General features: G+C 43.1%; 1 long non-coding RNA gene across 1 annotated transcript in view; it reads right to left on the minus strand.

Moving 5' to 3' along the window:
• Positions 1-22,872, minus strand: part of LOC128328199 (uncharacterized) — a 41,391-nt gene continuing 18,519 nt past the window's right edge. Inside the window, exon 3 of the long non-coding RNA XR_008309074.1 lies at positions 1-885. This is a non-coding gene — a long non-coding RNA (uncharacterized LOC128328199). The remainder of the gene's footprint in view (positions 886-22,872) is intronic.

Here is a 22,872-nt window from a genome sequence, read left to right on the forward strand (position 1 = left end):
TTAGTTTAGACTCTTCTCCTCAAAATGGTGGCCAGAAATGGCCTCCGAGGTAATTTACGGCCACCCCCAACATTCAGATACACGAGTTTAACCCTTTCTCCCAGATTTTTTACTGCATATACCAAGGTTGGGCGTCCATTACCTGGCCGCAGATATACAAATCCACGGATGCAGGATCCGTAAAAATCAAGGCTTTCCTTTATCTTAAGAAAGTTGCAATCTTTCCATGATGTTCTTTATGCCTGTTGGGACATAAAGGCCATTGTCCTTTATTATCTTGCCCATCTTTCACCATCTTATCCCCTTTTATAAGAACACCTTAAACATCTGGGGTTTTTTTTTGGTGTGTTTACACATTAGGCAGGTTCACACAATTTCTGCCCTCAGGGACATATTATCGGATGTTACAGAGGACTTTCTGGGCAAGGGGAGGTTAAAATTGCCCCTTCCCCAGGACACTGGTACAGTAAGTCTGGAAGTGCTGTAAGTCTGCTCTTCTCGCTACACTGCTGCTTCCTTGCTTTGGATGTCTGCCATTATGTTTAATAACTCTTAACTGGGGGAAAATAAGAAGTTCTTACACCCACCAAAAAAAAAAATCATTTTGCAGATGTACACAAGAGAATTCCTTCAGTTTGGATTTTCCAGAGTTTGTTGTAGTTGTCCAGTTTTGATCATTAAGCAGACAACTGGGCAAGCCATCAAAGTCTGAAAGGTCAGCCAAAATTCATCTGCTAATTTGAAAGTAAGTGTGCTGCAATTTTTCCAAGACCAGTCATTTTAATTAACTGAGATCAACATTCATCTGAAGTAATTTAGTGTTCACCAAAGACATGCCATTTTCTTCATCTTTTGGAGAGACATTTTTCAAAAGGAAGCTTCTGTCTGGGGAAGAATAAAAAAATATTTCAATGTAGAAAGTTCAGTCATAAATGTGTTATGTTAGATCTAGACAGTTTTAGAATTAGGGGGGAAATGTCTGTATTTCTCCCATTTTAATAAAACAGTTTCCTTTCTGTATTATACAACTTTCATCCAGTACCAGCTCTAGGGATTTGGGTGTGCTGAGTGGGGTCTGTTCTTTGCCTACACAACTCCTTTTCTTATCCCAAGTCTGGAAGATGTTGTTGGGGGTTGCTGGATCCAGAGTACTGGTGGGTCAAAAGACAAAGCTGTTTTTATAACGTGAGGTAATACTGAGGCAGTTAACCCCATGGCAGGCAGTCTCCTGTCAAATTCATTCTCATAAGCATCTTCACCACAAATCCAGGGCAACAAGAGACAAGTGCCCTTGAGTCCCTGAGGGAGGGGGGCCTGCTGGCTGTGTGACAGCTTGCTCTTTGCACTCTCTCTTCATGCCACTCTCAAGAAAAAGGCAGTGGCGCAGGGCTGCCTTCCTAGGGCTCCCTCCAATCCTGCTACACTCCTGCCCACATCCAGCAAAGCAAAAGAGTGAGGCGTGTGGTCAGAGGTGTTCTTACCCCTGGACTTCCAGGCCAAAGTCCAGGGCCTCCACTGCCCCTGGGGCCCCCCAAATCTTCTTTAGTTTGTCCCAGGTGGTGTGGTCGCCCAGCTGAGTGTGATGATGCTTAATTTGCAGAGGAGGAGGGGGCCTCTAAATGCCTTTAAGTCCAGGCTCCAAAATTACCTATGTGCACCTCTGCGTGACAGGTAGCAGGCCTTATTTAATTTATTTATTTATTTATTTATTCGATTTCTATACCACCCTTCCAAAAATGGCTCAGGGCGGTTTACACAGAGAAATAACAAATAAATACGATGGATCCCTGTCCCCCAAGGGCTCACGTATCTATCTATATCTTTATTTCTCCTAGGTGGAGCCATCGCTAATCCCAGGCGTGGTAGCTCTCATGAGAGCAGCTACCTGGAGGATAGCGACAGGGACAGGGAGACAATGGCGGCGGTGGGCCAGGAAACAGGAAGCTGTGGCGGGCCAGCCGCCGGGAACAGGAGGCAGTGGGCTGGCCTGGCCCGCCTGCCAAGAGCAGGAGGCAGCGGCGGGCCGGCCTGGTCCAGCCACCGGGAGCAGGAGGCGGCGGCGGGCCAGGCACCGAGTGGAGGCGGCGGCAGTGGGCCGGCCCGGCTGCTGGGAATTGGCAGGCAGGTGGGAGGAGATGGCGGGCTGACCCGCCTGCTGGCCAGAAAGTGCCGGGCAGGAGGGGGAGAAGCAAGCCTGGCGGGGGGAGGGATAAGCGGGACGGCAGAGGCACAGATGCTCTGTGCCTGGCCCAGCTAGTTGTATTTATTTGTTCATTTATTTAGTACATTCTATACCTCCCCATACAAAGGTCCCTGGGTGGTTCACAATCCAAGGTAAAGGTAAAATGTGCTATCAAGTCGATTTTGACTCCTGGCGCCCACGGAGCCCTGTGGTTTTCTTTGGTAGAATACAGGAGGGGTTTGCCATTGCCTCCCCCCATGCAGTATGAAATGATGCCTTTCAGCATCTTTCCTATATTGCGGCTGCCCGATATAGTATCAGTGAGGATTCGAACCGGCAACCTTCTGCTTGCTAGTCAAGCAATTCCCCACTGTACCACTTAAAACACAACCATTAAAACATTAGCACGATTAAAACAATTTCAAAATGCAAATAAAAACTAAAACCTGTAGAACTATAAACTAAAAGCCTGGCTAAACAGATGTGTTTTCAGGTGCTTCTTAAATGGAGGTGCTATTTACAAAATATGGAGGACCTATTTACGAAAACAATTCCCCCCTTGGCCCCTGATGAAGTGACTGACTAAAAAGTTACCTTGGGTAAGGGGTAAAAACCTCTCCTAAATAAGCCATGTCTGAGAAACAAGAAAGCAGGAGGAAGGTTTAGAATACGTAGCATTTGATCTTTTCTACCTAATATGAATAAATTGCTTGCGGAAGGAAAGGAGTTGTGGGTCGGTGGTGCAAGGTATTCTTCGTTTGTGCATTTATTCTAAATGGAAGCTAAAATGGTTGTGTTCTCTCACAGCCTTTGTCCAAGCGTAGCGTGCTACTAAAAGGTATTGTGCCGATTTCCCCCATACATCCTAATAGCTCACTCCCTGTACAGAAGAGCAGCAATTACTCAGCTTGATCTTCAGTAGATCTTACTTTCCGTATGCATTTCCTTCTTCTTTGGTATATCAGAATAATAATTTCTGTACATTCAAGTGGTGTTATGAGGATAACATAGAGCTCATTTAATTAATATGGGAATGAAGCCTAAAATTGCATGGAAAGTGCTTGGTATTTGTAATCCTTGCTGTCTGTTATCAGTAAATACTACAGCCCCAATGCAGCTAAAGTTCATCATGACTAACAGTGTGCATAAATATACAGCTGTATTTCCATTTAAAACAATGAGATGTGCAGCCCTATCCATCCCCAACATAACATCCCTCCAGTGGCTGTTACTGGTGTTTATCGTTGTGGGTTTTTTAGATTGTGAGCCCTTGGGATCAGGGAGCCATTTTATTTATTTACATCTCTGTAAACCACTTTGGGAACTTTTGTTGAAAAGCGGTTCATAAATATGCCTCATGTCCGTCATATCAAAGAGCCAGTGTGGTGTAGTGGTTAGAGTGCTGGACTAGGACTGGGGAGACCCGAGTTCAAATCCCCATTCAGCCATGATACTAGCTGGGTGACTCAGGGCCAGTCACTTCTCTCTCAGCCTAACCTACTTCACAGGGTTGTTGTGAAAGAGAAACTCAAGTATGTAGTACACCGCTCTGGGCTCCTTGGAGGAACAGCGGGATATAAATGTAAAATCATCATCATCATCATCATCATCATCATCCCCCAGTGAGGCACTACCTTGGCATGGTTGTGGGGCTTGCGTGCTCTGAGGAAGGTGAGAGCTATGCCAGAAGTCCAACCATACTGGACAGGTCTCACCAGAGCAGCCAGACAAAGAGTGCCTCTCCCATCAACAATAGGGTGAGACATAACTTTAATAAATCTATACCGGATCGGTTGTCGCCCGGGTCAACAAGGACCGCGCCAGGTGCTGGAGTCCCTGGACATCTGGTGGCAAGTGGGCAACAGGACTCAGGATCTTCAGTTGAGCAACCAGGGCTGAAGACTGCAAAGTTACTGGAAGAAATGTCGCTTAACCAAAAAAAAATACGAAAAATGCCAACAAGGAAATAATGATCTGCTATTACAAGTCTAGTCCAAATAGAAGAGGTTATTTTAAAAGAATGTACCAAATTTGGAAAGAGAAGCATCAAGATACAGAAATAATAGAACAAAGGCTAGCAGACCAGAGGAGATTCATAATAAGAAATAAAGTATTCACAGGAGTTGAGCTGGAAGAACTGCAAAGAGCAACACAGGCTCAAGATATGGAAGAAGAATTACCACCAACTGAAGAAGTTGCTCAGGCGCAGGTGGAGGAGGTGTTGGAAACAGAGGATGCCACTGCTGCTGAACTGTTTCAAAATCAAAACCAGGCAACCTCCCCTTTGCCTTCACCTCAAAACCCCGAATGCCGTTTAACAGAAAAGCAACAAGAACTAAAGCAAAAAATAACTGAGCACATGAACCAAACAACCACCAGGGTTCGACTTCCAGCTCTAAATACAGTTGCCAAAAAACAACTTGCTCAGGCATTAAAAGATGTCAATGCTGCACCTGCAAAAATAACAACCAAGAATTTGCAAGAAACAAACCAACTAATGTACAGTGCAGCAACAATAACAACACAAGAGCTCGGATATAAGATCAGTGGACCTGTAAAAAAAGACAGTAGTACCATACATCACCTAAATGGAAGATTAGATTAGAAAATAAAATCTCCAGGCTTAGATCAGAGGCTAGTAAATTGAAAGATATGAAAGACAAGAAGCTGAAGAATGAAAACACCAAACAGTATCTGATCCAAAAATACCACCTAGATTCAAGGAGAATTAGAGAAGTCCTGGAAATAATAAAGCAGCTAATAACAGCAGTGTCAAAGAAGATTAGCAGATATGAAGCCAGAATTACACAACACAGGCAGAATCTCCAATTCCAGTCGAATCAGAGACGTTTCTACCAAAGCATAGAAGGAGAAACTGCAAGAAATGTAGAAACACCAAATAAAGAAGAAACAGTGCAATTCTGGGGGAAATTATGGGACAATCCAATAGATTATAATAAAAAAGCAGGCTGGATGAAAGAGGTCAAAAAATGTAACCAACAAATGCAAGATCTAATAATAACACCAGAATTAATAAGTGAAAGAGCCAAGAAAATTAAAAATTGGACTGCGCCAGGCGACGATGAACTGCATGGCTTTTGGCTTAAACACCTAACAAGCCTTCATAAACAAATATCAAAACAGTTCAATCACATTTTGCAAGGCGGTGATGTTGAACAATGGCTAACAACTGGGAAAACTCATCGCATAATGAAAGACCCAGCGAAAGGTGCAGTTCTAAGTAATTATAGACCGATAACCTGCCTGCCAAACATGTTCAAATTATTAACTGGAATAATAGCAGATGAAGTGATGCAACACTTAGTAACTAACAAACAGCTTCCAGTTGAACAGAAAGGAAATTGCCCGAACACCAGAGGCCCAAAAGACCAGCTGCTGATTGACAAAATGATTTTAGAAAATTGCAGGAAAAGAAAAACCAATCTAAGTGTTGCATGGATTGACTACAAGAAAGCCTTTGATTCATTGCCTCACACATGGATACTAAAATGTTTAGAAACAACTAATGTCAACCAAAAAAATTCAGATATTTATAAAAAAAGTAATGATCATGTGGAGTACATAGTTAACAATCAGTGGTGAGACACTTGGACAGGTTAGCATTAGAAGAGGCATTTTCCAAGGGGACTCACTATCCCCTCTGTTGTTTGTAATCGCCATGACCCCACTTTCACAAATACTCAACAAAAAAGGCCTCGGATACCAAACATCTAAAACATCAAGTAAAATAAACCGTCTGCTGTACATGGATGATCTGAAGTTGTATGGAAAGTCCCAGTCAGAAATTGAATCACTGCTAAACACTGTCCGTATATTCAGTAGCGATATAGCAATGGAGTTTGGACTAGACAAGTGTGCTGCATTAATAATGAACAGAGGGAAAATAACAAAAACAGACGGAATAGAACTGCCCAATGGAAGCAAGATCAAGAACCTGGAAGAGAAAGAACATTACAAATACTTGGGCATTCTCCAGGCTGATAACATCGCACACACTGAAGTTAAAAGAAAAATTGGAAGTGAATACATCAGGAGAGTTAGAAAAATCCTCAAGTCCAAACTCAATGGTGGGAACACCATACAAGCCATAAACACCTGGGCTATACCTGTTATCAGATACACTGCAGGAATAATGGACAGGCAGAGCTAGAGACGCTGTATCGTGAGACCAGGAAAATAATGACCATCAATCATGCTCTGCACCCCCGCAGTGATGTAGATAGGCTATACCTCCCTCGCAGCTCAGGTGGAAGAGGAATGCTGCAAGTCCATCAAATAGAAAAGGAGGAGAAAAGAGGCCTTGAAGAATATATAAAGGACAGTGAAGAAGATGCACTTAAAATGGTCAATAACGAGAAACTATTCAACACCAATGAAACAAAGCAGGCCTACAAGAAAGAACAAGTCAAGAACCGAGCAGAAAAATAGAAAAATAAGCCCCTGCATGGTCAATATTTGCACAATATAAGTGGAAAATCAGACATCACCAGGACCTGGCAATGGCTTAAGAATGGTTACTTGAAGAAAGAAACAGAGGGTTTAATACTGGCTGCGCAAGAACAGGCACTAAGAACAAATGCAATAAGAGCAAAAGTCGAAAAATCCACAACAAACAGCAAGTGCAGCCTTTGTAAAGAAGCAAATGAAACAGTGGACCACCTAATCAGCTGTTGTAAAAAGATCGCACAGACTGACTACAAACAAAGGCATGACAAGGTAGCAGGGATGATACACTGGAACATCTGCAAAAAATACAAGCTACCTGTAGCCAAACATTGGTGGGACCATAAAATTGAAAAAGTTGTAGAAAATTAAGATGTAAAAATATGATGGGACTTCCGACTACAAACAGACAAACATCTGCCACACAATACACCAGATATCACTGTAGTTGAGAAGAAAGAAAAACAAGTCAAAATAATCGACATAGCAATACCAGGGGATAGCAGAATAGAAGAAAAAGAAATAGAAAAAATCACCAAATACAAAGATCTACAAATGGAAACTGAAAGGCTGTGGCAGAAAAAGACCAAAATAATCCCAGTGGTAATTGGAGCCCTGGGTGCAGTTCCAAAAGACCTTGAAGAGCACCTCAACACCATAGGGGCCACAGAAATCACCATCAGCCAATTACAAAAAGCAGCTTTACTGGGAATAGCCTATATTCTGAGATGATATCTATAACAATTGACAATAAAATTCAGCCATCCCAGGTCCTTGGGAAGGACTCAATGTCTGGATAAAACAAACCAGTCAATAACACCTGTCTGTGTAATCAAGAAATAATAATAATAATAATATTCGGACTGTGTAAACAAGAAATAATAATAATAATAATATTCATTATGTATAGGTTTGCAGACTTAAGTTAGTTGCAAGAAACTTGCTGCAGTGGTTTCAGTGGGACTTGTGTCCCAGTCCTATGCATGTTTAAATAATTCCTGCTTTGCTCAGAAAGTAAAAGGAATTAACATTTTGAGGTCTTATTTGGAGGCTAATTTGGAGGCTAGCATCCAATCTGGAGGCTAACATCTACTGTTTCCCCCCACAATCTCTGTGTCCACTTCAAGGAAACAGGTGTAGGATTGTACCCTTAAGTTATTACTACTATACTTGAATCTGGGCCTACATTCTTTCCTTCCTGCCACTCTATGTAGCTTTTCCCCATCACATTTTTTCTTCAACCTGTCTTTTAAATGTGATTTTATCACTAACTTTCTGAGATAAATCTTTGCTCCTTTTAGAACATACAGGGAAACAGGGGAATTCCTCAAATATCCTTTCCTCTCAGATACCCTAGCCCCATTCATGTGTTATGTGGTATGAGTATACCGATGCCTGTACACTTGTACATGTTTTTGAGTGAATGATTGTACCTGTATTTCATTTAAACAGTGAACCTGGGTACAGGCCCCTCAAATGCCTGTAGATAGGAAGTGTACTGCTGTACCTGTGTACATGTATGTACTTGGGTACACAATACACTCATTGTAAAAGTGTTCAACATAACATGTGAATGAAGCTAGAAACATATATCACCAGTACTTATAAACTTAAAGCATTTCAAGTATGAATAAGGTTTAATAATGTCATTTCAGTTCTATAATGTCTCAGTGAAGATAAGATACTGTAAGAGCAGTCTGATACACCAATTTTAGGTAGGCCACAGAACAAGATTATGCACACAAACAAACATAACCTTTTATGCTACCACTACTAAAAGATTTGCTTGGGTGTTGTTGTTAGCATTGTTATTATTACTATTGCTATTATTCATATTAATAAACATATTTATAGACCTCTTTTCAACCAAAATTCTTTTGTCAAAGCAGTTTACATAGCAAAATAAAATAGAAGATGGTTCCCTGTCCCAGAAGGGTTTACAATCTACAAAACATGAAAAAAAGAGACATCCGCAACAGCCACTGGAAGGGACAGTTGTTTTCCCCATACTAAATATAAGAGAGCCATCACTTTATAAGGTGCCTCTAGGGCTGAAACTACTGATATTCCAGAGTGTCCTTAGAACACAGGCCTGCTGCCCCCAGGGGCCCATTCACCCCACCTCCCTCCTCACCTGCTCACTACTGCTGCTGTTGCTGCCTTGCTGCCCGCCTGCCTGAGCCTGCTCACCTGCTGCTGTCCTGCCTCTCCCCTCTTTCCCTCTCCTCTTCCTCTGCTCAGGTGCCACAAACTGCTTGCCAGTGCTTCCTGCTTCCTGAGGAGTAAGGTGGAGGAGGAGGTGGAGGCAGGTGGGCATCAAAGGTGGCAGAGGGTGAGTAAGGTGGTGCGCGCAAAGTGTGCATCAATTGTGGGCCCCACCACAAGTGAGTGGGGGTGGGGCCCATGTGGGAGAAGTAAGCACAGGCCTGGCATGTGCTAGCTACACCTTTGGTTGCCTCTTGGCCCATTTAGCAGGGATTTCAAATGGACAGCTGTACAGAATAGAGGCTGGCATATTTTTGGCACATGTGACTGTTTCTGAACACGAATTGGGGCTTTCCATATTTCTCCCTGTTCCCTGCTCCACAGATCATACATTAGAGGTCCACTTGAAGGTCATTGAGGCTGCATTCACGTGTAATGTGGAACCACAGTTGAAGGGGCCAGAGGTTCCACATGCATTTATGTGTAAATGCAAGCAACTGAAGTCTGGCATGGCGACAAACCCAAGGTTTCAGATTTGGAACTCCAGTCTGAACCAATGGGTTGTAGTGAGTTTCAGCACCACAACCTGAGTACATACAGCCTGCAGTACATCCGAATGCAGAACTGCAGGCTGCATCCCCTTCAACCGGAGTTAAGGGAGGAAGCTCCTCCCTCAACTCCAGCCATGATTGGGCTTTTTTTCAGTCAAGAAGGGAGCCCACACAAGCAGTTCCCCCTCCTCTCTACAGTCTCACAGCTCTCCATTACATTCGAATTCGGTCAGGAGAGCAGGCAGAGGAGGGGAGCAGAACCGCAGTTCCATTGGACCCACATTTGTGTGTGACATGTGAATAGGGAGTAGTTTGCTAGGTGATGTGCAGAGCTGCAATCAGGAAGGGGGTGCTTGGAAAGCTCCACTAAATGCACCCAAAGTTCCCTACGTGGCTCTATGGTTCCAGTGAGTAATTTTTCCCTTTTCAGTCTGTTCACACCATTCATGATTTTAGAAACATCTGTTAAGTCAATCGTCTGTTTTTTTGTACTGAATAGCCCCAAGTGTTTCAACCTTTCTTCATGAGAAAGATCATCTGTATCCAACTTTGGATAGCAGCTTTGGAAAACAACTGCAACTACTTTCCAAACCTAAAATCAGTTTTGTTAACCAGTGAATCAGAAGTATGCTTTACTTATCATTGTCATTACCTGCATTCATTGAATTCCCACTAAGCCAGGGCATTAAAAACAGCTCAATCTACATCATTCCATTCATTTCACAACCGATTTCTAGCTTTGTGCAAATATTAAGACAACCATTATCAGATAAGAACTAAAGATTTTTATTTCTCTCCCCTGCCCCCCTATTCACACAGATCAAATACCTTCATCCTATCTGCTTGGTTCAGATGTGTGCCAAATCATCGGTTGCTGCTATAGGAACCTGTACTTCTACATTCACTCCTCATCCTTCTTTCTCCCATTGTGCACTATGAAATATTCTGCTATGCATGAGAGTGAATGAGGAATACTCACTGGGTGAACCTGATAAATCTGTCCCAAAGCCAGGAAGCAGGAGAGTCTAGCATAGTCAACAATCAAACTTCTTTATTCCAGGAGAACAAGGCACTGCACACTTTGACCAAACACACAGAACTGGCTCCAGAAGGTTGCTGGTTTGAATCCACGCTGGTATGTTTCCCAGACGATGGGAAAACACCTATATCGAGCAGCAGTGATATAGGAAGATTCTGAAAGGCATAATCTCACACTGCGCGGGAGGAGGCAATGGTAAACCCCTCCTATATTCTACCAAAGAAAACCAGAGAGTTCTGTGGCCTCCAGGAGTCGAAGTTGACTGGACGGCACACTTTACATTTGAGATAGGAAAGACCTATCCTATCTATCAGCTACATAATGAATAGAAAGGGAGGGAGAGAGATGTTTCCATCTTCTCTCTAGGAGGAAAGGAAGAGGACTGACTCACTACAGGAAGTACCTGAGGAGTGAAAGCAGGGGTCATAGAGCAGAGGCAAGCAGGGACAGGTAAGGAGACCCTCACTAGCTACCTCTACTACCAGTACCCCTAGTGGTCATTAGGATAGTTGATGAAAAAGGTTGATGCACAGGAACTCCATCTCCAAAGGTCATACTGCAACTTCTAAAGTTGCTGCAAGTGTTGAAGTCTGGAGTGCACTCCTTTTGGCAGCATGGGGGTAAGAGAGCATTAAATGTTGCTGGTAGTTGCCTGGCACAAAGTTAGGACCTGTGACTGGTGTGTTCTGAAGATACAATAGGGCTAGATATGGGTCTGTACCATTGTTCAGCACCTTTTTCAATGAACGTTTAATGGTTTGGACACTATGCTCTGCTACCCATATGAATGCGGATATGTTGGACTGGAGTGTGTTAGGGAAATACTCCATGCTCTGGCAAACTTCCTTACCATCTGGCTTGCAAATGGAACATGTTCACAGACAAGCACTCTTGGAATGCCATGGCCAGCAACTTAGCTACTATGGTAGAAGTCATCTTATCGTGCAGTTAGAGAAACACAGGATATTTTGAATAGTAATTTATGATAATGAGGTAGGTGTTGGAAGGGAGGAGTTTGATTGACTCCAATTATAACACAGCCAGTGTGAGAAGTTGAGCCCATTAAAGAGTAGACCTTTTGTAGATGTCTGTGTCATCTTGTGAGGTGCCCAGTATGTCCCCAGAAAGTGTGTCAGTATAAACATGTTCTTGCCTCTCATGGGACTTTTCCAAATGGCAATTTAATGGCGCTTCGCTATGCTTAGGGCAGAGGGGAATTCATACTAGTGAAGGATTTACAACTACTTCAATACAGTGCTATTCATATAGCAAACCACTTTTTTCATAATGATTCATGATGACTGGAATTTACTGCACAGTATAAGGGTATCCAAAAAAAGGAGCACTTTGGGAGAGTGTTGGAAATGGCAGTGCCAGATACTCTGGCATTTTTGCTGTGCCATATGGAGGGACCCCATGGGTAAAGCATGAGATGGCAGTGTGGCTGGCCACTCTGCCTTTGCCATCCTCCTCCTGCTTGCCTCCACTGCTCGCTCAGGGAACAGGCAAGCAAGCCAGCTATCCGGGTGGATTGTCTGCTTTCTCTCTCATGCAGCTGAGAGAAGAAGCAACCCCCATCTGCCCTCTTGCTAGCTCACTAGTAAGCTGGCAAGCTGGGGAGATAGATGCTTTCTCTCTTGCATGCATGCGAGAGAAAGCAGCCGATCCACCTGGCTCACAGGTAAACTGGCTTACCAGCTTCCTGGCAAGAGGGTTGACAGGGTTGCTTCTTCTCTCACATGCCAGCAGTTAGGGTTAGGGTTTGCTTGCTCTCCAAATCACGATCGCAAACCACATTTTAAAGCTGGCTTTGAATCCTGACCTGAAGGGTTAGTACAAACCATAGTTTGCCAGTTCAGGTGTAACAGTAACCTATGGTTTGATCAAACCAAGAAGTAAATAATTGAAGCAGAGTGTGGATGCAGGGGAGAGGGGACATGAAAGTATGGGGTTCATTCCTGCAAGCCATGGTTTGAGTTGGTTCAGAAATAATTCCTTGCAGCGGGATTTTCACTTTAGGTCCTTATCTGGTCTCTTATTCTCTTCTGTTTAATCCAGAATTTTAGCAAGCGGAATATATTGCATTACAGTTTGCTCTACACTATGTCATCTTGTCACTGAGGTTGGAATTTTTTTTTTTTTAAGAATTCTAGAGTTGGTAAAAACATTTTCTTAATTGGATGTTATTCAAGACATTCGGAAAGGTAAGAGTCTAAAAACAATACTGCTATTCAAACCTTAACTTGGATACCTGTAACTAGAGCCAGTTATCTTGATGCTGTTATTTCCCCCTCTCCAATGATGTCCCTTTTAAAAATATGTGTGTATGTAGATATATAGATATAGATATAGATATAGAGATACATACACACATGTATGTACACACACATCTCTCTATATCTCGTATCTCTCTGCTTGCTATGTATACGCACACACAAGCACACCAGCTAAAGAATGCAGATATTTATTTATTTATTTATTTATTTATTTATTTATTTGAGAGAGAAATGTAGAACATGGTGGGGAGGAATCCCCCTCCCCTTGCCTCGTGCAGGAGGGAGGGTGTTTGTCCCAGCCCCGGTAAGCAGGCCCAAGAAGCAGCCTGATTGGCTGATCGGCCTACGGGGGTCGGGGCTTCAGCTCCCCACAGGGCGGCTTCTCACTCGGCGTTTCAGAGCATTTTTAGCTTCCCCTCCCTCCCTCCCTGATGCAGAGCGGGTCTAGCGACTGGTCGCCTTTGGGGCCGAGTAGGAATTTTTTGCTCTCAACTGATTGGCAGTTGTTGGGGTTTTTTTCGCCTACTCCGTTCTGTGGTCAAGGTTTTAGTCACGTTTGCTTAGTTTGGCCACACTGGCAGGAACAGTGCGGGCTTTGGTAAGTTGGTTTAGTTATCGGTGAGCACCCTTGGGTATTTTCAGGTGGATCGGTCAATCGCTTCCTTGTGGCCTGTGCGGCACGGGAAGACTTCGATTGCCAAGAAACCTGCTTTGGGACTTGACCCACCTTTGGGCTTTGCGGTCCGGGGTGGGTAAAGATCCTAAGCTGCCCAGATCCCCTCTTTCATAGGGGGTGGTTGGCTGTGAAGGAACTAGGCGGGAGGTACCTGCCTCTTTCCTGAATCAGGGTGTGTCACCCTTTGGGCTGATGGGTAGGATGAAGGAATCCTAGCCCAGGCCTAGGTGCCCGCACTGTTTTCGTTTAGGTGATTCATCACCTTACAGTCCGCCATGTTTGATGTTAATTTAATAAAGCGTGGCTTATTTCTCCCTCTACAAATGTCTCTGTGTCTTCTTGGGCCTGGGTCTGGGTACAATTAAAAGTCTTCATCTCCCCTGCTTTCCTGTATTGGTCTGTCTATTAGATAATTCATCTGCTAAAACTGTATGTCCTCTCCCCACCCCCTGAAAAGAGACCCATAATAAAGTCTCTGACTTTCATGAGTGGAATTTTTCATGTTTTCAAATACGATTTAGTATAAATATGAGAACTTTTCCATAAACTGATTGTACAGTTGCACCAGAATAACCAAAGGCACCTTTCCAAGAAGACTGATTTTGTGCTGGATAAATTCAGTAACCACACGGCTGTCATCTTGCTGTGTGTTTGCCACCTTATTATTTATTAAGTTGGACAGAAAAATCCAACAGAAAAGTTGGATTAAAATTTTGTTTTAAATCTTAAAACAAATTTAAAGTCAATGCATGCTTTAAATTTGGAGTGGTGTGACTTTTATATTTTTAATGCTCTGTGTATAGTTTCTTGCTCTTCATGGGCTTTGCAATTCACTTCAATGGAGGGAGCAGTACCAGGTATCCAGAGAAATGTTAAAATGAATCTTCTTCCTCTGTGTAATATTATACACTATATATATATATATATATATATATAATATAGTATATACTATATATGTATATAGTAGTAGTATACATTATATAAATATATAGTGTATAATATATCATACACTACATATATAGTGTATAATCAGAGGCGTATCTAGGGAAAATAGCACCTAGGGCAAGCACTGAAATTGCGCCCCCTGTCCAAACATCTGACACCCATCTTTCAGATAACTTTACCATAATATCAGCTCAAAAATACAAGTCAAGCTCATTAATCTTTTAATATTTCAAAAACTATTTAGCAGTGGACATAGCCAGACCAAAAAATGCTGGGAAATGACAACTTTCAGTATGCTGGGGCTCATGAAATACCCAAATACTACATGGAGGTGTACTTGGAAAACTAAACAGAAGTGCCTGTCTAGTTCTCTACTATGCATTGTAGCATCACTATTACATAAGTTTTAAAAATAAATGGAGAATTTAACTTTTCCCAGATACTCTGAAAATAATTAAAAGATATGCAGAGTAAACTGTGTCACTGCTTGGAATATATTCTAGTATTTCAGAAAGACAGTTAAAATGAGAGAAAGAGAGCAAGAAACTCTCAGTGGGTCTTAATACTAAGGATTTCACACTGATTCAAAGACAAACTCACCATTAACAGCCATATTATTAAGACATCACATTTAACTCACTTATCACAAGAAGCAAAGTAAGAACAAATGAATACAACCCTAGCTCATAAGCTTCAGCTCAGTATTCACAAACCCCGATTCTCTGTACATAGTGCCCAACTGTATACAGTGACTTATATTAATCTTTTTTTAAAAAAACCTGTAGCCCCTTCAGGGGGCTTCGTAAAGGTTGGTGGGGGGGGGTCTGCAAATGTTCTGCCTCCCCCTGCTGGCCTCTAGGGCCTCACAGGGACCATTTGAGCATGTGTGGTGGCCTTTTAAAAACATAATTATTTTTTAAAATGGCCGCTGAAAACAAAATGGCCACTGCGCATGCTCAAATGGCCTGTGTGAGGACTGGCATGGCCTAGGGCCTCACAGAGGCCATTTGAGCATGTGTGGTGGCCATTTTGTTTTCGGTGGCCTTTTTAAAAAAAAAAATTTTTTTTTTAATTGCGCCCCCTTCAAGTGGCGCCCGGGGCACGTGCCCTGCCTGCCCTACCCTAGATGCGCCCCTATGTATAATATATAGTGATATTGCATATCCGTCCATGTAATATCCCTCTGTGTAATATTATACACTATAATTTGTTAATAGAATATTATTATTTTTACTTTTCTTGCTTATGCTATTTTGGATCATGCAACCTTTTAAAAATGATTTCAGTCTTTAAAAGTTTCTAGGGAAAGTTAAGTCCAGATCTATTGCGAGATAAACCTAGACAGCTGACTATGGCAGCAAATTTCAGAGTATGGGAGTGGATAAAGCATCTCAATGGGAACTCAACCCACTGTGGTCCACAGAGAGACCATGAGGCAAGAAACAAAAATAGGGCCCACTCATAGCAGAAGGCAGTGGGCTTAGATATTTAGGGAATTGAGAATGCATTTCTGACTCCTAGCCACAGATGCAGTCCATGTAGATGAAAAGCCCCTACAGAGTCCAATGTCAGGTGGTCCATAACATGTTCATTGAGTCATTATACGGTGCTTGAAATAGTGGAGGACCAGGAGGACCTCACCTCTCTAGCTTTTGTGCCAGCACCCTTGGCTACTGATTTAAGAAGGCTGCTGAGGGGCCATGATTTGGTGTGAATTTCTTTATGGGCCTCTACTACTTCTGCCATAATTAGCATCACCACTGAAAAGGCCCTGCTCCTAGCAAACGTCTACCATTCGGCAGAGGCACACAGAACAGGAACTCAGATTCTAAGTAAAGCGTTTCAGGAGGCAATATGGATGAAGATGGCCCTTAAGGTATCCTGGACCAAGCCATGTAGAGCTTTAAAGGCCTGGTGGAAATCATAAATGCTTCTCTGAGGGAGGGCATGATGCTTCCTTGTCTTAAGGAGGCAATCATTAGACCTCTTTTAAAGAAGCCTACATTAGATCCCTCAGAGTTGAGTTGATAGACCTGTTTCCAAACTCCCATGGCTGGGCAAGGTAATTGAGAGGGTGGTGGCCTCTCAGCTCCAGGCGGTCTTGGAGGAAACTGATTATCTAGACCCATTTCAAACTGGGTTTTGGGCAGGCTATGGGGTGGAGACTGCTTTGGTTGGCCTGATGGATGATCTCCAATTGGCAATTGACAGAGGAAGTGTGACTCTGTTGGTCCTTTTGGATCTCTCAGCGGCTTTCAATACTATCTACCATAGTATCCTTCTAGAATGGCTGAAGGAGTTGGGGGTGGGAGGCACTGTTTTACAGTAGTTCCGCTCCTACCTCTCGGATAGATTCCAGATGGTGTCATTTGGAGATTGTTGCTCTTCAAAATCTGAGCTTAAGTATGGTGTCCCTCAAGGCTCTGTACTTTCTCCAATGCTTTTTAACATCTACATGAAACCACTGGGAGAGATCATCAGGCGATTTGGAGCTGGGTGTTACCAGTACGTTGATGACACCCAGATCTACTTCTCCATGTCAACTTCTTCAGGAGCTGGCATATCCTCCCTAAATGCCTGCCTGGAAGCAGTAATGGGCTGGATGAGGGAGAATAAACTGAAGCTGAATCCAGATAAGACGGAGGTACTTATTGTGCGGGGTCAGAACTCTAGAGACTATTTTGATCTGCCTGTTCTAGATGGGGTCACACTTCCCCAAAAGGAACAGGTTCGCAGTCTGAGAGTACTTCTGGATTCACACCTCTCCCTGGTTTCTCAGGTTGAGGCGGTGGCCAGGGGTGTTTTCTATCAGCTTCGGCTGATACGCCAGCTGCACCTGTTTCTCGAGATCAATGACCTCAAAACAGTGGTACATCTGTTGGTGACCTCCAGACTGGACTTCTGTAATGTGCTCTACGTGGGGCTGCCTTTGTACGTAGTCCGGAAACTTCAGTTGGCTCAGAACACGGCAGCCAGGTTGGTCTCTGGGTCATCTCATAGAGACCATGTTACTCCTTTACTGATGGAGTTACACTGGCTGCCAATAGGTTCCTGGACAAAATACAAAGTGCTAGTTATAACTTACAAAGCCCTAAACGGCTTAGGCCCTGGATATCTAAGAGAGCGTCTTCTTCATTATGAGCCCCACCCCCCACTGAGGTAATCTGAAGAGGTCCGTCTCCAGATACCGCCAACCCATTTGGTGGCTACACAGAGACGGGCCTTCTTGGTCGCTGCCCCATGATTGTGGAATGCGCTCCCTGCTGAGATACGATCCTCCCCATCTCTGGCAATTTTCAAAAAACACCTTAAAACTCATCTTTTCACCCAAGCTTTCTCAGCTTCCTAAATTTTGAGGGTTTTAATATCTGGTTTATTTTAAAATTAAAAACCCGATTTTGGGATTTTAATCACTGTAATTGTTTAATTGTTGTTTTAAAATGTTTTTAAATTGTTAATTGTTATATTGTTTTTTAATTTGTTTTAGCTCTTTACTGTTTTAGTGGTTTGTTTTAATTGTAAACTGCCCCAAGCCATTTTGGAAGGGCAGCATACAAATAAAATAAAATAAAATAAAATAAAATAAAATAAAATAAAATAAAATAAAATAAAACTAGCATCTTGAATTGAGCCTGGCAATGAGCAGGAAACCACAGCAAATCAGACAATACCAGAGTAATGTCTGATTGGTCCATTTCAGGTGGTGGCAATTGGCACTAGTTCAAGATTCCAAATGCTTTTCAAAAAGCCTTGTGCCCTGTATTTGCTCTGACATGCTTTACTATGGCGCTCCTGCTTAGCATCAACAGTAGTAAGTGTTCTTCTTGAGTTTCCTCCTAGGGATGGGCAACTAGTGTGAAAATACTGGATCCATGCTGTAGATGTCATAGGCCCCACTTAGGAAATCCGTTTTGTGCCCAATTGCACATTTTGAAATAGGAATGCCTATGTATACAATTTAAAGTATCTATTTATGTATCAGTACTGGCGCAGCAGGGAAATGACTTGAGTAGCAAGCCAGAGGTTGCCAGTTCGAATCCCCACTGGTATGTTTCCCAGACTATTGGGAACACCTATATCGGGCAGCAGCAATATAGGAAGATGCTGAAAGGCGCCATCTAATATTGCGCAGGAGATGGCCATGGTAAACCCCTCCTGTATTCTACCAAAGATAACCAAAGGGCTCTGTGGGAGCCAGGAGTCAACACCAACTCGACGGCACACTTTACTTTTCTGTGTTCAGAGGAAGCAAACATATGTGTTATTTATTTGGCCATTGCACTGTACGGAGAAGGAAATGAAGCAGTGTGTGAACCAAAAAGATGTTCAAAGAGATGATGTTAGTCAAGGGGAAGCAACACCAGCTTAAGTCCCCGCACCACCTGAGGTGAGGCCTGTGCTGCCCTGGCCAACCTTGGGCCACGTCATTGCCATGTGGAGATAGGGAGGGTCAGGCATGCACTTCAGGGAGCACTGTCCCTCACATGCGCCCCAATCACCACAGGGATGGGTTTCAAGCTGAAGGTTGGACAGTGAGGGAGAAAGAAGCTCCTAACCTGCAGCATGAAATCCATTCCCATGACGATGGGGAAGGTGGAGGGGTTGTTGAGGAAGCTGGCCCTGGCCTTGCCTCCTAATGCAAACGCCTGCCTTAGAGAGGGGGGAGGGTCAACATTGGTTCCTTCATGCAATCCTTCTGGCTTTCCCCAGTAGCATGGGGATGGATTTCCCACTGGGCAGTGAGGGAGAAAAGAGTCCTGTTTTCTCTTGCTACTGAACCTGCAGCTTAAAACTCATCTCCGTGGTGATTGGGAAGGGTGGGAGGCGTGTGGAAGGAGGTGTTGACTCTGCCCTCTGACAAGCATTCCTTATCCTTCCCATCACTGTGGGATGGATTTTAAGCTACAGGTTGGGCAGGGAAAGAGGAAAAAGCTCCTTTCTCATTGCCCAACTGGTAGTTTAAAATCCATCCTCCCAGTGATGGGGAAGGTGGTGGCGCAGCTAGGAATGGCAAACAGATAAGATAGTGCCTGAACAGTGGGGGCAGGGTAGGATGCTCCACACATGCCAACCTTTGGCACAGCCACACATGAGGCAGTCGCCTAACATAGCCTCATGGATGAGCCGCCCTGAGGGGCAGTCTTAGGACAGTGCAGTTAGTGCTCTAGTATGGTGTGCTGCAAGCACAGACAAAAAGCATAGAGCAGAGGAAGCATTTTCCGAGTTCCCTTCTTGTTCTCTCAGCCCCTTTTCTTCAATTAATGGTCCTGTGAACGAAGCAGATAGCCCCTGCTAACTGAGCAAAGATGCACCTTTTAAAAGTGGTGATTCTCTTTATTGAGCAGGGGGAGAGCAACTGAGGCCCTATCCAGCCCCTGCCCAGCATCCCTTCAGGGGCTGTGGCTGGTGTCAGTCTTAAGTTTCTTTTTAGATTGTGAGCCCTTTGGGGACAGGGAGCCATCTTATTTATTTGTATGTATGTATGTATGTAAACTGCTTTGGGAACTTTGATTGAAAGGCGGTATAGAACCATAACCTTTGTTGTGGTTGTTGAATTCTGCTTCAAGCACTATGCTTACAGCCTTCATGCTCCTTCAGATATGATTTAATTTTGAGTGGGACTCCCAGTGGCTTGGCCTGAGAGTCTATTTTCTATACCAAGAATCACACAGACCAGTAGAATGCTGAAGCCCCATTCAGATATTAAGGCCATTCACACGAGCAGCCCAACCCAACCCAACCTGGTTTGGGCTGCTCGTGCGGAGCGCTAAGTTGCTCCCAATCCCACTGCTTCCGTCCCCGCTAGCCCGAATTTGTAGCTCAGCCCTTAACCAGGGTTAGAGGCCATGAGTTCACCCTCAACCCCAGGTCTGGGGTCGTGAGTATGCTCAGGCTTCATGCAGCCTGAGCATACACAGAGCCAGGCACCCAGAGCACCCAGCTTGAGGGGGAATCCCTCAATGCACCACTCTGCTTGTGCAGAGAGCATCTTGGGATTCCCAGAGGCTGAGACGTTTTCCCGCCTTTCAAAGAACAGTACAGATCGTGTGGGTGTGTGAGGCATGTGCCATACATTACATTGGTCGTCTGGGGGCAAGGTAGCTTCAACCTTGCCTTCTCCCCTGCCCACCCTCCCCGTCCCAGAAATAGTTGTGTGTACAACCTCATTATGTTGTATCTCCATTCAGGCGTCTGTACAGATGTATATGTTTGTGTGTGAATAACTTTACCTGCGCTCACTTTAAAAATGAACTGCGGTACAAATTCCTCAAAAATATGGTACAGATAGGAAGAGAACTGTTCTACCTGCATTCAGTATAACATGCAATTAACTGTACCTGCATACAGATCTGCACCTGTGTACACTGTATACAGATTGTACAAGTGTTTGAGCATAATGTGTGAATAGGGCTACAGACTAAGGATGTACTCAGAACAAAGTTCTTCTGAGTTCATACAATAACTGCACCTTTCCTTCACCATTTCGGAACCATAACTAATCCTAACCCAAATATGGGATTGGAAGAAAGGATTTACCTCTAGTATCAAGTGCAAGATTCTTTGGTTAGATCCCATAATTCAGAGGAGGGTTCTTTCTTTCTTTTTCTTAATTAACATAACAGCTGGAAGGCAGTATTCTGGGCATAGTTCTGCCTCCAGTATTTTATGGGATCTACATTGGAAAATAAATGGTTTGGCCATCAAGATTTATGAAGAAAAGAAACAAGATAACATTAAAATATGTGGCTTGAGTTTGAAAATAAATGATTCAGGCATGAATAAATATTTCTTTTGAAAAAGGAAAGGACGAAATAAGCATGCTCATGATTTTGGGAAATAATTCAAGCCTAGAAACTCTGGAGATGTGGGAATAAGGAAAATTCCAGGCTGAAAATGACTAAGATAGCCTTGAGAATGGAACAAAGGCCAAGTCTAAATTGAGAAATCAGGGTAAAAGAAACTAATCCAGGAAATAGCTGTATTTTTTTTAATTAAAAAAAATCAGTACAATTTATTCATATTTTTAATTTAAAAGTATTCAGGAGAGCTTACCTGTACTCTAATATTGGTAAAACCAGGTTGAACAGGTTGAACATGATGTACTTGGACAGCTTTCTGTCATATATCATTTTAAGTTCTCATGCATAGTACCTAAATGATCCATCTCCCCAATTAAAAGGATATGTCAGAATCTAACCTGTAGAAGGCAGATGAAAACAATACAATATAAATACAAGCCTTTGGTTGCTATTAGGTTTTGTTTAATATTGTTGCGCTTTCTGTCTTTTAGCTCTGGTTTTATTGTTTTGCTTAAATTTTTAATTCTCTTTACTTGTGGGAATCTTTTTAAATGGTTTTATGTTTGGTGGGGTTTTTTTAATGGAAATGCAGGGGCGTAACTATCATAGGGCAAGGGGAGACAGTTGTCTGGGGGCCCACTGCCTTGTGGGGGGGGCAGAGGCAAGTCACCTGGCTGACTCCCCCAGCCATGCACCCGCCCGGGCTTCCTTCAGTTGTATTCATCCTCCGAAACTGATGTGAGTGTTAAGACCTGGAGCTACCAGAACAGCATGTCTTTTAGTACCATTAAATAAATGACTTGCATCATTGTCCACAATTTACAAAACCTTTAAAAAATAATTTAGGATGATGTTCTATGCTTTTTGTTGCCACTATTCAGCCTCATTTAAGATTTCTTTACTTCATGAGCTGAGCTTCAGTGAGGGGGGGCCCATTTAAAAATCTTGTCTCTGGGCCCACTCCAACCTTGCTGCGCCCCTGTGGAAATGATTAATCACTTTGAAGCATGGGACAGCAGTATACAAACAAAAGAAATATTTAAATAATAAAATTGCAACCTCTATGATTGATTTCTAGTTCTTTCTTAGCTGTGCCGCCTATGGATCAAGGCTGGACAGGTAGGCCATAGAAAAGTGTCCACAGAAGCCTTACAAACAAAGTACTGTGACTTTTATTCTAGCCAGGGTTAAAAATATTGAGCATATTTTTATCATCTGTTGTGGGGTCTTTTTTAGCCTACTTCCGACCAGAAAGAAGGCTTATGACATCATCGTGTCTGTGTTTGTGGGTCCATGTGTCCCTTCTAATAATTTCTGCACTTACAATATACAAACCAAATTCACAACACATGGGAAGGAGTTGTAGGGGATCCAATGGATATCTATCTATCTATCTATCTATCTATCTATCTATCTATCTATCTATCTATCTATCTATCTATCTCCCATCTGCCATGTTTCAAGATGGCAGCCACTCAAAATAGAGACAACATCCCTTTGTAACCCATGGACTGACAGTCAGATGCAAATTACTGTATCAGCACTTGGGAGAGGTCCTAGACAAGATCCACTGCTTCTTAAAAGAAGCAGCAAGTAGGCTTCATTAATTTTTCCTGGAATGACTTCATTTTGGGAAGGTGGGTTTGATTGTGTTTCTATCTATTAGGAAGGCAGGATCATAATTTTTTGTTTTCTGGTGTTCTTGCCTCAACCATTTTTGTTACAGCTTGTACA

Source organism: Hemicordylus capensis, chromosome 5 (genome assembly GCF_027244095.1).
Source record: "Hemicordylus capensis ecotype Gifberg chromosome 5, rHemCap1.1.pri, whole genome shotgun sequence".
Lineage (NCBI taxonomy): Eukaryota > Metazoa > Chordata > Lepidosauria > Squamata > Cordylidae > Hemicordylus > Hemicordylus capensis.